This window comes from Ahaetulla prasina, chromosome 6 (assembly GCF_028640845.1).
Source record: "Ahaetulla prasina isolate Xishuangbanna chromosome 6, ASM2864084v1, whole genome shotgun sequence".
Lineage (NCBI taxonomy): Eukaryota > Metazoa > Chordata > Lepidosauria > Squamata > Colubridae > Ahaetulla > Ahaetulla prasina.
Window position 1 is genome coordinate 31,433,701 of NC_080544.1, and position 18,993 is coordinate 31,452,693.

General features: G+C 39.2%; 1 protein-coding gene across 3 annotated transcripts in view; it reads left to right on the forward strand.

Annotated features, from left to right (window-relative positions):
• Positions 1-4,156: 4,156 nt before the first annotated feature.
• Positions 4,157-18,993, forward strand: part of LOC131200665 (lipase member M-like) — a 43,068-nt gene continuing 28,231 nt past the window's right edge. Inside the window, exons 1-2 of one of the 3 annotated variants that reach the window (XM_058187775.1) lie at positions 4,157-4,294; positions 15,889-16,035. The gene's annotated coding sequence lies outside the window, so the exon portion shown is untranslated. Of the gene's footprint in view, positions 4,295-6,787; positions 6,844-15,888; positions 16,036-18,993 lie in introns of those variants that run through there. The other 2 variants (XM_058187776.1, XM_058187777.1) reach the window with 2 other exon arrangements.

The window sequence follows — 18,993 nt, forward strand, 5'->3', positions numbered from 1 at the left end:
AGGTTGTTAAGTGAATCTGGCTTCCCCATTGACTTTGCTTGTCAGAAGGTCACAAAAGGTGATCATGTGACCCCAGGAAACTGCAAGCATCTAAGCTTTGATCATGTGACCAAGAGGATGCCATAACAGTCATAAGTGTGAAACATGTCCTTAAGTCATTTTTTTCAATGCCATTGTCACTTTGAACAGTCACTAAATGAACTGTTGTTAAGTCCAGGGCTACCTGCACAACTTCCCATGGCCTCTAAGGCAGTACACCCACAAGTAATATAGGCTAGTACTCATAATTTACTATATCACTCATCCTCAATTCTACTACAACTCCGGTTCCTTCTTTTTTTTTTAATCTGGAGAATAGTAACTCTTCTATTTGCCTTAAGCTGCTACTGGCTTTTTTAATTGCCCAAACACAAACCACTTTCACTCCCACATCAACACCACGCTAACGCTACCGCACCCAACTGCTTCTCTGCTCAGCTTTTGTAGCCACATATTGCCTGGTTGCCTAGAAAGAGGTTTTAAAGGGACAAGGCACCATCAGCTCAGGTGCTGTTCATTTTGTAGGCAGCCTGTCCCCTCACACTGCCAGGGGTGGGTTTCAAAATCCGTCACTATCTGTTCGCTCTTAGGCAGCACCTGTGCAGAAGCCTCCGGGTGGGTAGGCGGAGCCTCCCGCTGCTACCGGTTCACCCAATCTGGGGCGAACCAGTAGCAACCCACCACTACACACCATGTATGATTAGAGAACCACAGTACAGATATGAATGCAATAGTGGCAAATATCTGTAGCTTGGGTGTAGGATAAGAGTGGGTGTTCATTCTCCAAGCTTGTGGGTTGGTTTACAATTTTTTTTCTTACCAGGCTAGGTAACATCTTTAGTAGAATTTAGGGCATGCCAGTGTTGTGTTCTTCTGCTTATAAGGGTTTAGTGTGGGTCTTGTGATGGGGTGGTCATGTCAGGTGTGGGTTTAATGATGGGTCAGATGTGGGTCATGTCAGGTGAGGGTCTTGTGATGAATCTTGTAATGGGTCTTATGTGGGATCAGGTGTGGGTCACATCAGGTGAAGGTTGGCAACCCTGAAGGTTGACAAAGGTCTTGTGATGGGTCTGGTGATGGGGAGATCACATCAGGCGAGGGTCATTGGGAGGTGATGTCCTGTTTGTAGGGTTGTGTGGTTAAAATTTGGTGCTGTTGCTGATTGGTGGTGCAGTTGATTTGAATTCTCAGACATTTAAAGGCTGGTCTTAGGTATAAATGTATGAATATTGCATATCTGATATGAGAGAAGATGCAATAATAGCTGTCCGGATTGAAGCAACTGATAATGTACCCCCCCCCCCAAAATTAAAAATCTGTTATCCACATTTTTTGTTCCTGTATTCCAATTTCTTATTCAAGGTGATTCTTCTGCAACTGTAGAAGGAAAATCCTCTGGGAAGCAGATGTTTTTCTAAATATGCAGAAGTTACTATTTCTTTTCAATGTACGGAAGCACAAATAAGATAATTGCAATGAAAACTTCTTTAAGACCAAACCCAAATGTAAATTGCTTTTCTAAATCCTGTCAAAATGAAGTAAATTTGTTAATATTATTCACGGTTGTTTATAGTGAATAATGAAGCCAATTTAAGATGTGGCAAACATTAAACAGGCGGGACTAAGTCTAATCAGACTGACATCTAGCATTTATTAAACAAATGTTTCAAACTCATTTTTTTTAGTTTTGGTTAACAAGAAGCCGCATCAAAACTTGTCTTCAGATAGGTTTTATATAGCAACAGAGAAATATTATTGTTTGATATCCAAAAGAAGAAGAATGGAACAATTTAAAGGATTGTTGAGGTGAGTTTTGGTTTGTTTATTGACAAGATTATATTGATAATATCCAATCCAGAATATTTTAAAGTTCAGAATAATCTACTTTCTGACATGGTGCTGAAGGAAATCGACAGAGGCAATTTTACTCAAATATCCTCTCATTCTAGTTCTTAAAAAATAGTTCTGTCCTTCATGGTTCAAATATCAGTTGTTTTCCTTAGGAAAAATAGAAGGCAATTTATTTTGTATACTCAACACCGAAAGTTGGTAATATTTGTATCAATGTTTTCTATATATTGAATATGATTTGCCTCAAGGTGAAAAGTTCTGAGAAAATTTGAAGAACTTAACTATTAATTGGAGTAAGTGGCTGTAATTCTTGAATCACCCCTTTTCCCTCCCCTCCCCCTCCCCTTCTGTTATCCTACAAAAGATAATGGGAAAAGAAATACAAAGAATTGTGGAAGAATGATGGAATATTATTTTAGCTTCTAGATAAGTAAATATACTTTCATGCTAATATATTATGAAAATACATCAAAGCACAAATTGTTTTGGAAAGGTCTTGCATTGCCAAATGACAATTTTTGTATGTGGTTTCCTTGAATATGTAGTGACTTGTCCTTTTGTCTCGTTTATTTTATTTATTTATTTATTTTGTCATAAAAATATACATAAGCATCACACAAAAAGATTATATAGTATATAAACATATATATGAAGAAATATGAGGAGGTAGAAGCATAAATATATATAAGAAGAAAAAGAAAAAAAAACAATAGGACAGGAACAGTAGGCACGTTTGTGCTCTTATGCACGCCCCTTATGGTCCTCTTAGGAATAGGGTGAGGTCAATAGTAGAAAGTTTTTGGTTAAAGCTTTTGGGATTATGGGAAGAGACCACAGAGTCAGGTAAAGTGTTCCAAGCACTGATGATTCTGTTACAGAAGTCATATTTTCTGCAATCTAGATTAAAGCGGTTAACATTAAGTTTAAATCTATTAGTTGCTCTTGTATTATTGCAATTAAAGCTGAAGTAGTCTTTAACAGGAAGGACGTTACAATAGATGAGTTTATGAGTTAAACTTAGGTCTTGTCAAAGGCGACGGAGTTCTAAGTTTTCTAAACCTAGGATTTCAAGTCTGGTGGGATAAGGTATTTTGTTGTTTTCAGAGAAGTGAAGAACTCTTGTAAAATATTTCTGGACATGTTCAATTGTATTGATGTCAGAAATGTGGTGAGGGTTCCAGACAGGCAAGCTGTATTCTAGAATTCTAGAATTCAGACATATTCATTTTTTAACAATGTATTCTAAATGCCATTCAGGATTTTCACCCTCTCCCCAACAATTAGGCAGCATTTTGTGGCACATGAATGGGATCAGAAATGACTATGGTGATTTGTTTTCCCCTTAGCAGTTTTTTTCTAAAGTCCATATGTACTTCTGAATGCCTTTGTTTCTGTTATTATGCTGATACCAATGTATATGTAGCTAACGTACTTTGACTATGTGACAATGACTTTGATATTTGTGGCTATACGAGGAGTCTTTAAGATTGAACTTTTCATGAACTTTGGTTTCAACCGCCAGCAACTTTGTGCTTTGCTTTGGAAGAAAGTGATGGAAGAATGTTCTCTTTCCCTTCTTATAGAGTGAGATAATTCAATTCTGGGGATATCCAGCAGAAGAATATGAGGTCCTTACAGAAGATGGTTACTACTTGACCCTGAACAGGATCCCAGGATGTATGAATTGTAAGAAAAATAATTATTCCCAAATGCCAGTTTGCGTTGATTTTCCAAGATTTGGGTCACTTTAATGTGTATGTACCGTATTTATATGAGTATGTTTGTGTACACATATTCATGTATAACCAAAGACAAATGAAATCAGGTCATCAGCTAAAATACATTGCACAAAACTGATGGATCTTGGACAAAGTCCCAGCAAAAGAGGAAAAAGGTTGTTGTGATTCTTCATAATTCCATTAACATTCATCTCCAAACTTCGTAGCTAAGCATCAGCAATCTAACTCTCATGTTCCAATGTAGTAACCAACCAGGACTATAGGTTAGCTCTATGTCAGGGCTTTCAAACTCACGGTGTCACGGTGTCGTCACATGATGTATCGTGACTTTTTTCCCCTTTGCTAAATCAGGCATGGGCGTGGCCAGTGCATGACGCATCTGGCCCATAGGCTGCGAGTTTGACAGCCCTGCTCTACCTTGATATATTGCAATTAATAAATGTTTTCATCTCCAAAACTTGACAAGGTTCCAAATCTTCTGTACTCTTGATGCATTGTTTGCCTATGGAAGGCAGTGTTTGGATAGCAAACCTTCCACATCAGAGCCTGGGCTTCATACTAGCAGATGCTGGATATGATGTGTGGATTGTTAATAGCAGAGGAACTTCCTGGTCTAGGAGACATCAATACTTTTCAATAAAACAAGAAGAATTTTGGGATTTCAGGTATGTCCAGTTGGTATGTAAGTGACTGGAATTCATTTTACAAGATGGCATTTTATTTATATTCTTTTACAACTCAAAGCATTCACACTCTGAGTTGATCTGGATTACTATCTGTGCAATATGCCAATAGTGGATTTGAAAGATGTTACATTTACAATTATGTATTTAGGCAGTTCTTGTAGGCAAATTTTGAAATGTTTTGCAAGCTGTCCAAGCATTGCCTGAACTTTCTTGATTTTGACTTTGAACCTTGCCTAACCATTGAAAGAGCAAATCCACCTTCATTTTTATTTTTAATAAGTATTTTGTCATTGGTTTTAAATAATGTAGAATAGGGGAATGGGACTATGAAGCAATATGCTATCCATTTAAGTTCAAGGGTTCTTGTGCAAAGAGAGGGACTAATCATCCCAAAGGAGAGCTGAAGAAGTTTCTTGGATGAGAAGCAAAATATCTTCAAAGAAAAACCACAAAGTCCAGTTGCCTCTTGAAAAAGCATCTTTGGGACAACCATGACTTGGATGACTGAGAATCTCCATAGACAAATGGGACAAATCATGATATATATATCCTAAAAATATGAGATCCAGGTGTAGCTATAAAAGAAGAGACAGACATTGTGATCTCTGGAACTTAAAATATATTATCCACTTAGCTTTTGTTAGCCTCTGCTAACATCGTCAGATTATAAAAACTACTATTTAAGAGATATTCGCCTTTATGCATCATTGATATAGCCATTGCGCATGTGATAGGCACGTCCAACCACCTCCCGCCTATAATTAGCTCTGTTGTTTTTACTTGTTAATCGATGGAGGCTTAGCCCCTGTTGCTTCCTCCCCTAACGTATACCACTTGGGCTGCCCATCCCAGGGAATGACGCTGAGCTGTCAGATATTCCTTTAACTGCATTCTCTCCGGCCCCTTCGCACACACCACCGCTCCTCCACCTCACAGGCACATTTGCTATATCAACCAAATTCGTTTGTTGTTTTGACCGTGATCTTGTAACCGGCCTGGCTCATTCCCCATTATCCATGACTATTATGGCTTGATGCTGCTCTGCTGGGCTCCTTGGCATTTGGCCTGGGCTGGCTATGCCTCCACAGGATAAATGTACATACCCAAAGGGGTGGTGGTGGTATATATGTATAGAATTTCATTTTTGAATATACCTTTTTCCTATGATATTGATTTATTTGATTCACAAACCTCTGAATCAATAACGATTCGCTGTGCTTTACAGCAATCCAATAAAAGATAAAAATTGTTTAAAATGTCCATAGTAAGGTTCATTAGAATCAAAATTGTAAATAATAATAGATTAACAATTGCTACAATAACAGCAATAGAAAACAATAAATAACACAGTCAAAATATAAGGAGAAAAATGCCACAGTTAAATATAAATGTTTAAAACCACCACTATGGAAGAATTCTATTTTAGCAGCACCTAGTAAGTTATTGTAATTTTGTAAGGTTGGAGAAGCAACTGAAAAATTGGGCCTTCCAGTATCCATTCCTCTCACACTCATTAATTTGCTGGCATCGAGAAAAACAGCATAATAATGAGAACGAAAGGGAATAGGAGGTGAGTCTAAGGAATCAATTAATTGACATTACAGGAAAAGATTTCTCCAAATCTACCTTTAATTATAGCCTTGGTTTCTATCTTGTCTAACAGTCAGCATGCATAAGTGGCACATAAGTGCATAAGTGGCACACAATAAGGGGTGTGCATAAGTGCACAAAAGTGCCTACCGTTCCTGTCCTATTGTTTTTCTTTCATTATATGTGTTTATATATAATGTGACAAAATAAATAAATAAATAAATAAATAAATAAATAAATAAATAAATAAATAAATAAATGAATGAATGAATGAATGAATGAATAAATATTACAGTGTATGTCTAAGTTCAATGGTTGTTCTCTGGTTTTCAAACAATTCTGTTGAATTTGTGGGACATACTGTATTTCTAAATCAAGTAACCTACCATCAAATTTATTATTGAAGTACTAAATTGTTTTTGCATTAGATTGAATAACATTTCTTCAAACTGGATATCTTCACACTGGTTTGGTAATTCAGCAGTCTTCTGCATGCATGCACTGAATGGAATTAACTACTGAAGTTAATTTGAACCTTGAATTAAGATCGAAGTTACTGTTTATATCAGATCAACATGCATGCCTAAGTCTTAGTATGCTGGAAGTTTTATTTTAGCTATACGTTTTATTGTAGAGTAGAACCAAATGAACCTAAGATATTTCTGTTTTTCCTCTTTTCCTGGGCAAATGTATAAAATCACTAAGGGATGCTGATTTTGATATTTTGTTTGTTAAATACCACTAACTAATAATTTAGGAAAAGAATCAATACATGGAATTAAGAACTAAGAATTCTCATCATACTCAGTTACACTTGTTTGGTTTCAGTTTTCATGAAATTGGGATATATGACCTTTCTGCCACAATAAACTTTATTCTTCAGAAAAGGGGACAGGAACATCTCTATTTTGTCTGCCATTCACAAGGTTGCAGTACAGGTACGTTGAGAATGAAGTTTGGTGCTATTATCCACTTTGTGTATTGTTGGTGACATCTGAAATCTCTACTGGTGAGAATCAAGAAATAGAGCATAATCACTGTTGTGCAAAAAGTCTATACTAGATATCAAAACGCTATAATTACGCTATAGAGCACTGCACACCAGAACAACTAGACACAAGAACAGTTTTTTCCCGAAGGCCATCACTCTGCTAAACAAATAATTCCATCAACACTGTCAAACTATTTACTGAATCTGCACTACTATTAATCTTCTCATAGTTCCCATCACCAATCTCCTTCCATTTATGACTGTATGACTATAACTTGTTGCTGGCAATCCTTATGATTTATATTGATATATTGACCATCAATTGTGTTGTAAATGTTGTACCTTGATGAACGTATCTTTTCTTTTATGTACACTGAGAGCATATGCACCAAGACAAATTCCTTGTGTGTCCAATCACACTTGGCCAATAAAAATTCTATTCTATTCTATTCTAAAAATTAACTTCACAGAATTACAGAATGGAAGTATTAGAAAATATGTTTGAGAATATTTAGTCCATCCCCCTTCCTGGTGTTTGCTGGAGGTTGCTTCATTGCTGTAATATTAGAATTAGAGTAGAATAGAGCTGGAAGGGGCCTTGGAGGTCTTCTAGTCCAACATCCTGCTGAAGCAGGAGAACCTATGCTATCATCTATCTGTTTGTAGAATCAATGTTAATCCATAAATCTCATCAACTGTTGCATAAAATAGAACAGTTGACCATGGTTCAACAATTACAACCCAAGAGCAAAAAAGTTGGAGAAATGTTTTCCCTTGCATCCCTACCCCCCTTTTCCTTTATCCTTCCTTCCTTCCTTCCTTCCTTCCTTCCTTCCTTCCTTCCTTCCTTCCTTCCTTCCTTCCTTCCTTCCTTCCTTCCTTCCTATTAAGTTTATATGTTGCTCATCTCACTATTCAAAGTGAGTCTGCATGGCTTATAATAAAACCATAAATATACAAGCATTAAATTAACAAGAATTAGATAAAAATCTAGAAAACTCTGATCAAAAACAATATGGAAATGGGGTCTTTCCTATTAATCCACCAGCCATCTCCAACACATCAGGGACCCAAGCCAACCAACAATGCCAAGTGTTTTCCCCCCCTTCAAAATATTTGGTGAACAGTACATTGTCTGGGTCAATTTATATTATACAAAATCTTGATAACGATGATATTAATTAAATATACATAATAATAATCTTTCAGCTTCTCAGATTTACATATACATTGTAATTATAATGTATTCTATTTTGTGGCCATATATAAAATAGTGTTTATCAATTTCTACCTTCTATGTCTTATTACTAGCCTCTAATATAACAATTCCCATAATAAGAGGTATTATATATCTATCCATCATCCCTTATTTTTTTTCTTTTTAAGCCTCCATAATAGTAATCTTGACTTCTAACATTTACTTATATGTATTAACTATAATAGTTTCTATCATATAATAATATGTATAATAACATTTCCCCAATTTTTAATTTGTAGCTCTATTTTTTAGCCTTTAATAAAATAAATTCCATATTAAGATGTATTTTATATCTATCCATCATCTCTTGCCCTTTTTAGTATTTCAACTCTTAGTGACTTTTTGATCAGTCTCCCTTGCTCCTCCCTTGGGATCTTGTATCCCTCTATATAGCTCATGTTTAATCTTAATGTCTTCTCTGCCTCCTCATCTTGCTCTCTGCTCTCTAAGATACCCATCAGAACCTCTTTGGTCTCTGCTAAGGAATTTTTCTTTTCACTTTCTTCTACATTTTGGCCTCTTAAAAAATCATTTTTCTGTTCTGTTTTTACTGTTTCCTCTATATTTTTATTGACTTGAGTCATTTGTTGGTTTCTCTCCTCTTCTTTCTTCTTTCTTCTTTCTTCTGCTCCTTCTGAATTCTCCTCTATCATTTGAATTTTTTGTTCATCATCCATTATCATTTGTTGGTGATTTCCCGATCTCCAATCCATATCGTGTGTCAGTTCCATCATCTCCCTATGATTCCTTATCATAGATTCCTTGATATTTTGAAGCATTAATAGTATTTCCATTTGGGTATATTTATTTCTTCTTGTTGTAACATTTTACTTTATTTAGTTTGCTAAAAGTTATTCAATAATCCATCCAAGTCACAGTGTCCCAAGTTTTCAAGAACGTCAAAAAGTCAATGCTAAAAGAATTTGCTCAGTCCCTGAACTGTTCCTCAAAATCCATAATGTTTGTAATCATCGAAGTCTGCTGTTTTACTCCCTCTGAGTTATTTAAGTTTATAAGTCTTGCTTAATGTTTTTTTCCCTCCTTTCGCCTCATAGAATATTCTATCAAATAGTATTTATAATCCACAATGGCCCACTGAGTTTCCCATAACTCATTAATTCACAAAATCAGATGTTCAGTTTCAAGGACAATTCCTATGTTTGTTTATGTTTATGTTTATTTAGACTTTTATACCGCCCTTCTCCCGAACGACTCAGGGCGGTTCACAGCCAGAGTAAAAAACAACACAATATATAGAGTAAAAACCATAATAAAAATCTTATTAAACATCAGGCCAGATTAAAACTATTAAAATATAAAAAACCCCAAATTAAATCAAAACCTTAAAACTGCTAAAAATTTATTTATAAAATTTCTATGCCAGTCCTGCGCGAATGAATAGGTAGGTCTTCAACTCGTGGCGAAAGGTCCGAAGGTCAGGAAGTTGTCGTAGTCCTGGGGAAAGTTCATTCCAGAGGGTGGGGGCCCCCACAGAGAAGGCCCTTCCTCTGAGGGCCGCAGCCGACATTGTTTGGCGGACGGCACTCTGAGGAGTCCCTCTCTGTGAGAGCGCACGGGTCGGTGGGAGGCAATCGGTAGCAGTAGGCGGTCCTGTAAGTAACCCGGTCCTAAGCCATGGAGCGCTTTGAAGGTAGTAACCAAACCTTGAAGTGCACCCGAAAGACCACAGGTAGCCAGTGCAGTCTGCGCAGGAGCGGTGTTACATGGGAGCCACGACTGGCTCCCTCTATCACCCACGCAGTTGCATTCTGAACCAACTGAAGCCTCCGGGTGCTCTTCAAGGGGAGCCCCATGTAGAGAGCATTGCAGTAATCCAAGCGAGAGGTAACCAGAGCATAAGTGACCGTGCATAGGGCATCCCGGTTTAGGAAGGGCCGCAACTGGCGAATCAGGCGGACCTGATAAAATGCCCTCCTGGAGACGGTCGTCAAATGATCTTCGAAAGACAACCGCCCATCCAGGAGAACGCCCAAGTTGCGCACCCTTTCCATCGGGGCCAATGACTCGCCCCCAACAGTCAGCCGCATCTGCAGCTGACTGTACCGGGGTGCCGGCATCCACAGCCACTCCGTCTTGGAGGGATTGAGCTTGAGCCTGTTTCTCCCCATCCAGACCCGTACAGCTTCCAGACACCGGGACAGTACTTCAACCGCTTCGTTGGGGTGGCCCGGGGTGGAGAAGTACAGCTGCATATCATCAGCGTACAGTTGGTACCTCACCCCAAAATCACTGATGATCTCACCCAGCAGCTTCATGTAGATGTTGAACAGGAGAGGCGAGAGAATCGACCCCTGTGGCACCCCACACATGAGGCGCCTCGCGGTTGATCTCTGCCCCCCTGCCAACACCCTCTGCGACCGATCAGAGAGATAGGAGGAGAACCACCGATAAACGGTGCCTCCCACTCCCAAACTCTCCAGCCGGTGCAGCAGGATACCATGGTCGATGTATCAAAAGCCGCTGAGAGGTCTAATAGGACCAGGGCTGAGGAATAACCCCTGGCCCTGGCCCTCCAGAGATCGTCAACCAACGCAACCAAAGCCGTCTCCGTACTGTATCCGGGCCGAAAGCCAGACTGGAACGGGTCTAGATAGACAGTTTCCTCCAGGTATCGGGGTAGTTGACGTGCCACCACGCTCTCTACAACCTTCGCCACAAAACAACAGTTGGAGACCGGACGATAATTTCCTAAAACAGCTGGGTCCAGGGAAGGCTTCTTGAGGAGCCACCACCGCCTCTTTCAAGGCAGCAGGGAAAACGCCTTCCAACAAAGAAGCATTTATAATCCCCCGGAGCCAGCCTCGTGTCACCTCCTGAGTGGCCAGCACCAGCCAGGAGGGGCACGGGTCCAGTAAACATGTGGTGGCATTCAACCTCCCCAACAGCCTGTCCATGTCCTCAGGAGTCACAGTGTCAAATTCATCCCAAACAGTCTCAACAAGACGAGTCTCTGACCTCTCACCTGGATCTACCCAATCTTGATCAAACCCGTCCCGGAGCTGAACGATTTTATCGTATAGATAACCACTAAACTCCTCGGCCCGCCCTTGTAAGGGGTCCTCCCGCTCTTCCTAATAAAGGAGAGAGTGGGTCACCCGAAACAGGGCGGCCCGGCGGTTATCTGCCGACGCAATGAGGGAGGAGACATATAAAGGCCTCGCTTCCCTCAATGCCACTAGATAGGTCCTACTATATGACCTAACTAGTGTTCGGTCAGCTTCTGAATGGCTGGATCTCCAGGCACTCTCTAGGCGTCTTCTCCAGCATTTCATCTCCCTCAGCTCCTCGGAGAACCAAGGAGCTGGTTGAGACCTACGCCGGGTCAGAGGCCGCAAAGGCACGACACGGTCCAGAGCCCCAGCCGCGGCCAGTTCCCAGGCCGCGAGTAGTTCTTCAGCCGTGCCATGGGCCAGATCCTCCCCCCTGCAACTCTTTTTCAAGTCTTTTCTAGACCTATATCAATATGGTATCTTCTTTGGTCAGTAGATGGTGATACAGCTCTAATTTTCAATACCAAAATGAGGCTACCAGTTGATTGTCAAAGTTCAATACAAAGTGGGGGGGGGGGAAAGCCATTTTTCTTTATATAAATTATTTCAACAATCAGACAATATTTCCAGCAGATTTAAGTAACTTTTTATAACAAAGCAAATTCCAGTTCAGTCTTTTAAAACTTCATATTTTTCTGTTAAGGTTTCATTTCTCTTTTGGGTCTATAGTTTATCTCCATGTGTTAGTTCGCAACTTTCTCCACCCTTTGGATTCTTTCAGAAATTATTTTGTTTAAAATTGGTCTCTGAAAAAAAGTTGAAAATCATCTCACCCAGATCCAATCCACTGTTCACAAACCACTCCTGCTCATTTTTTTCTTCAGTTGCTCCAGCTTCAGTCAGCCATAATGGCAGTTTCTCTTCTTTGTTGGTTAGGATGGTGCCTCTGTTCAAGCAGAAGAGCTGCCGCTCTTCCACAATCAGCAAGAAATCCCTTCTTTCTTTGTCACCCCTCCAGCATGAATTTGGCCTTTTAGGGCCCCCCAATGAAGAGGTATCAGCCAGGGTTTCACGAGCCCTGCTATCCCGACTGTGTTGCCGCGACGCCAAACAGGAAGTCCCTTGCTGTGCCAAAGTTTTAATGCCCTTCTGGAAGGCCAAAATTGGGGACATACCTCCCCTCCAATGGCAAGATGTCCAATGTGCCATGGCAGAAAAGGCTCTTGTCCTAGACCGTGCCAATTCAATTGAGTCCACAGCATATTGCTTCTGCTGGATTAAGTGAGGTGGGCCAATCCTAAAAGTGTCAATCAAATATCTGAATTCACCCCAGTCCTTGTAGTTGTCTATTTTGGAGATCTGTGCTTATGTGACTTCAGATATAAGACTCTTACAAAAAGGATAAGTGTTTCATAAATGAAAATATCTTACCTTTGTAAGTGAATTGGAATCCACAGAGATCCTTTCAATACATTTAAGAAAGAGGCCTTTCCAATTCCCATATTGAAGTGTCTTTTAATTTATACTGTATGTAACCAATAATTACTCAGTTGAAAATAAAACCATTCATATGCAGAGTTGTTGCTCATGAGAAAGCCCCTCTCTTACAGAAATTGCTTTTAATTTATTGCATTCGTTATAATTCTTTACTAACTTGATTTTTAAATAAATATCTACTTACAACACCTAGCTGGGTGGGAGAACTTAACTGACCTGGTATGATTTTAAACTTAAAAAAGAAGACCCAAGAAATACCAAAGCTGTAAAGTTGATCTGGAAGGTGAAAAGCACTTTCTGGAACAAACCAAGGGCAAGACACTGTGTTGTTGCTAAGAAAATTCTATCATATGAGTCAAGCTTAATTGAAAATGTAATCTTCAATCTGCCTACATTTATTTCATTAAAAATCTGATTAAAGTATACTAACTGAAACCTTTATCTCCAGCCCTTGTAGCATTTTTTTTAAAATTTGAATTTATATCCCGCCCTTCTCCGAAGACTCAGGGCGGCTTACATTGTGTTAAGCAATAGTCTCATCCATTTGTATATTATATACAAAGTCAACTTTTATTGCCCCCAACAATCTGGGTCCTCATTTTACCTACCTTATAAAGGAGGGAAGGCTGAGTCAACCTTGGACCTAGTGGGACTTGAACTTGCAGTAATTGCAAGCAGCTGTGTTAATAACAGACTGCATTAGTCTGTTGAGACACCAGAGGCCCTCATGATGTAATACCACTACTGGCTGCTAAGGTCAAGATGTTTTTTGCCTTGGGCCCTGCATATACACTTCAGCAAACCATACGTTTGCCAGATATATTGTTCTGCAATATATGGTGGTGCAAACCATACGTTTGCCAGATATATTATTCAAGGTATGTTTGCAAGCCCTGTTGTTTTCTTAGTCACTACTGGGATGGGAATAGAGCAGAGTAGAGTAGGGTAGGGTAGGGTAGGGTAAGGTAAGATAGGGTAAGCTAGGATAGATTAGGGCAGCGCAGGGCAGGGCAGCGCAGCACAGCACAGAACAGAACAGAACAGAACAGAACAGAACAGAATTCTTTATTAGCCAAGTGATTGGACATACAAGGAATTTGTCTCCAGTGCATAAGCTCTCAGTGAAGATACAAGCAACAAGTGATAAATCATGATCATAATCATCATAAAATATACATCCATCATGAATGATGAGCAGTGCTAAGCCTGATGGAATCATTCTATTTTGTCTAATTTCGGGTTTGCCCACTTTAAGATGTGTGGGCATCTTATGTTGTCTGGGATTTTCTGGGAATTGAAGTTTGCACATCTTAAAGTGGGCAAACTTGAGAAACCTTGGCCTAATTCAAAGAAGAGGTTCCTGGCAAAGCAAAGTGTCAATCACCAGCATTGTCTTTATTACCAGCAGAGCCCACAAAAATGGTCAAGGCTGCAACTCAGTATCGTGCTTATAACATCCTGGCTTGTTATGGAAAATTGAGAAGTATAGAGTACAATACTGAGAAAAAAACCCACATTGATTGCAATGGTTGTTAGGCCTCAGTTAATAGCAAGGTTTCCTAAACGTTTTGCCATCACATCTCTGTTTAGGATAATCGTATTGTACACGTCTCTTGTAAAAAATCTTATAAATTCAAAGACTACAGTAAACACAAATGAAAACAGTAGGATGAAACTTGAAGATGCAGTTGTTGTAACAATATAAATGAAAGGTTTTTTTCACACCTCCCCTGGTTGTATTTATTGTTAGGCAAATTTGGGGAGGTTCATTGTTTTTTTTTATAAAAGATTTTTTTAAAAAAAATACATATACAAACAAACATTTTTTATGAACAGAATATTGGCCGAGTCAAAATTTGTACTACTTTTCGTTTTCTCCAATACTATTTTATATATTTCATTTTTTGCCCTAAAATTCTTTCTAATTTTTTGTTTTATTTTCCTTCTATTTCTTCTAATATATAAACAATATTACCATTCGCCCTAATCTCTAACCTTAATCAATTTTTCTTTTTCGACTCTTCTCTTTAATTTTTTCAAATTGAAACCCTTTAAATTGAAATCAATCATTTTTCTAAAATCTAAACCTAATTCTAAATTATCTTATTCAAATATTCTCCCAGTACTCTCGTTTCACAATATAATTTCAAATATTTTCCCTATATTCCATTATTCCAACTATAAATATTTAGTATTCAGCAGATTTACATATATCGTCTTCAATTTCTTTTTTTTATCAGTTTAGCCAAATGGTACCATACTACACTACAATTCACTTATATATATATAAATCCAATTTTCTATTCCTTTTTTATATAATTCCACATATTTTCCCTAAATTTCATTATTCCAATTATAAATATTTAATATTCATACAATTATACATATATAACCCATTTCCTTCCCAGAGAGGTTCATTGTTAAGGAGATGGAAAGTTGAGGTCATCAACTGTGAGAAGATGGAAAAAGGTTGGGATAATCGTGAATGTTCCTGACCAAGGATGGAAAGATGGGGTTTCACTCTATTGTAATCCATGTGTTAGGGCTGCCCTTGTGAGGGAGACTTCTATTCTTTGATTTAGATGGCTTGGCAGGTCTGAGGTAGGCTTGGTCAATTTGGATCTGATAGAATTAGGCTAAGGAAGGAGCTGGATTTGATACTGATCATGTCCAAAAGACAGTGGAGTGGGGGGTAGGGGGAAGAGTGTAGCTTCCATTTTGTTTGCTAGATCTCTTTTTTGCACCACAGTCCAGAAAAGTTAAGGAGAAAAAGTTGTTGCTGTAGTATACTGAGAGATCAAGGGTGGGATTTAAAAAGTCAAGATGGCAGCTGCAACTGTGAGATTGAAGCCCTCCTCTTTTGTATATTCATAGATGGCATGAGTACTTAAAAAGGAGAAGAGCTTTGATTTGTGGGCATGGTCTCCATGCTTTTATTCCCCATCTGTTTGTCTTATAGTAAATGCTTTTTTAAGAGTTGTCATACTCCCGGTGAGTGACTTGGATTCGATCTTGCAACTTTATCCTGGAACATGTATATTTGCCTTCATTCTTGCACTTACTGTATCTCTCCCTTGATCGTGCTCAACAAACACAGAAAGAAATTCAGAAGCAAGTTCAGAATCCTCAGAATCCTCAGCGTGTCTGAATTAGAGCAACAAACTGATCTTAGAAATGTGTCTAATTAATATTCAAAATGTGAACCTTCTTTGCGATTTGTTTATAGATTATATTTGGCACAAAAGAATTCTGCTTGCTGAGCCCCAAACTGAGAGCGCAGCTGGCCCGAATGTACAGTTACCAACCAGTAAGCATGATCTGCAAGCAAGCTCTTTTTCTGGTTGGTGGTTTCAATGAGAAAAATCTCAACACGGTAGGCATAAATGCAATCTAATACTTACATTCAACAATTCCCATGTTCTCTTTCCTATACCTGGCAGCCCCAGATATGTGAGTACTACCACGCCGGGAATCTATCAGAGTTGCCTAACACATTTGGAGAACGTTAGGTTGGGGAAACTCAGCATCAGTTCATAGAGGCTATAAGATTTGCCTTGAGGTTTGTGGATGTTGTCATTGCACAGGAACACCCTTTGCATTTCCCTAGATTAAAAAAAATAATAATGATATAAGATACAAAAATGCAAAAGAAAATAATAGGAAAGATAAGGGAGGGGAAAAAGAAGGAAAAAGTGTAGAAAAAAAGGGAAAAAAGAAAGAAAAGGTTTTGACTTCCCTTTGGTGCAGTAGAATAAGATAATAACATCAAACCTTAACTTTTTACTTTTACCTAATAGGATAAAGTAGCCTATAACCACAAATCTATCTAATTGGTAAAACCCAAAGTCAAAGGGTCATTTTTTCCCATCTTGAAGTAGTTTCAAAGTCCAGAAGCAGTTTCCAAATAGAAACAAAAGTATGTGCGTTTTTGTCTTTAATCAAAGCAGTCAGTTTAGCTAAATCTGCATCAGCTTCTGCAGCCATTCATCTATTATACACTGTGGGGAGCATCTCCCTAGCTTAGTGAGAAAATTTGTTCTTGCAACTCCGACATCATGAGATCTAAAAAGATCTGCCAATTGAGGTGCTGTAGGCAGGAAATCCAAAGGAAGGTATGTGACATCATGCATGCCATGAGGTCATTGTTTAAATAAGTGCACAATTGCTTATTTGCAACATTTGTGTGATGATTTTTTTTTTATTTACATTTATATCCCGCCCTTCTCCGAAGACTCAGGGCGGCTTATAGTGTATAAGGCAATAGTCTCATTCTATTTGTATATTTACAAAGTCAACTTATTGCCCCCCCAACAATCTGGGTCCTCATTTTACCTACCTTATAAAGGATGGAAGGCTGAGTCAACCTCGGGCCGGGCTTGAACCTGCAGTAATTGTTCTAATAACAGGCTTCTAACAGCCTGAGCTATTACGGCCCTATGATATCATGACATGTGGTGCAGTGGTAGTTTCTATTGGATTCCTTGTCATTTATGGTTACTCTTTTGAGATATTGAATTTTCAGCAGTAGCACAAGCATTTGAGTGACTGTGGAATGCAGGTAACTCAATGATGTTGGGCATTTTTAATGTATTCATGTCAGTGTTTGCTGCATTGATGCTTTGGCCTGTCCAGCAAGACTGGTCAGTCACTTCCTCTGACTTCTCAATTGGCCATGCTGCTACGGAAGCCAAGAGCAACACTTGAAGTCAAAGCCATGGTGGCACAGTGGTTAGAATGCAGTAGTGCAGGTTACTTCTGCTGCCTGCCTACAATTTGGCAGTTCAAATCTCACTGACTCAAGGTTGACTTAGCCTTCCATCCTTCTGAAGTCAATAAAATGAGGACCCAGATTGTTGGGGGCAATTTGTTGGGTCTGTAAACCACTTAGAAAGGGCTATAAACCAGTGGTGGGTTTCAATTTTTTTTACTACCGGTTCAGTGGGCGTAGCATGGCATGGCTTGTTGGGCATGGCAGGGGAAGGATACTGTAAAATCTCCATTCCCTCCCCACTCCAGGAGAAGGTTACTGCATTTTGTCCCGATCAGCTGGAACTCGGGAGGCAGAGAATATATGGGGGCATGGCCAGTCAGAAGTGGTATTTATCAGTTTTCTGAACTACTCAAAATTTCCACTACTGATTCTCCAGAACTGGTCAGAACCTGTTGAAACCCACCTCAGCTGTAAACACCCTGAAGTGAATACAAGCGGTATATAAGTGCTACTGCTATACAACATGATTTTTTTTAAAAAAAAAAAATCAGCCTGCTTGTTGGAGGGTTCACCTTTCTAAATAGACCAAATGCTGGAATTAAGCTAGATTTTCAAAAGTGAAGTGTCTGTGTATAGATTTTAACAATGTCCTTGCCTGTCTGACTTTCATGCTTAAGTGAGGATGAGAGCCTAGCATTCTCTGCTTCTGGTTCAACACCTTATCTGTAGACCACACTGGATTTCAGTAATTACCATAAAGATATTTCTCTTACTGTTTCTTTTCATTTCAGCCCATTAGTTATTCAGCATCCTTGGTTTCGGGGCAGAAGACGACTATCCCCTCAAACATACAAAGCATTACAAAGTGTTAGATGAGAGGTGTCAAACTGCAGGCTATATCCGGCCCGTGCTTAAATTTGGCCTGTGGGGCCAGCCTGGAGATAGCAGCTACCTGTCCCGTGGGGGCCTCTGGTAGCCACAACGGGGTACAGGGGGCTCCCACGCTTGCCCTCCATGCCCCATTTTTGGTGGATGACCTCCTGCAGCACTCTGCCATCCCTACGCCCCATTTTGGCCAGCAGGGTGCTGCAGGAGGCATCCGTTCTTTCCCACCCACCCACCCCCCGGCCAGCCCATGGAGGAGAACTACAATGCTGATCCAGCCCTCAAAGAAATCTAGTTTGACACCCCTGCATTAGATGGTTGTAGACCTCTATTTTTTCTTAATCATCAAATCATTCATTAAAGTCAAGTTAGATGTATAAGTTGCTGTGGGGAGTTGCCATGAATTGGATAGTTAGCATTTATTTTCAGTTACATTGGGTTCCTCATTATTGCATTCAAATCATTATGGAGGCGTTAAGGAGATGTTAAGAACATGCAGTAACCTTATTGCATCAAATTGCATCATGCTTTCTTAATTGAAAGACTCCCAATTTTTGGGAACACACCACTGCCAAGTGAATACTGGAAGGAGTACAACATTTTAATACTGTAGTCTGTAAGCCACCCAGCGATACCATCTGGCAAAATAAATTTTACAAATAAATAAATAAATAAATAAAAACATTTGTAAAGTGGCTCCTTATACATACATACATACATACATACATGTATGTA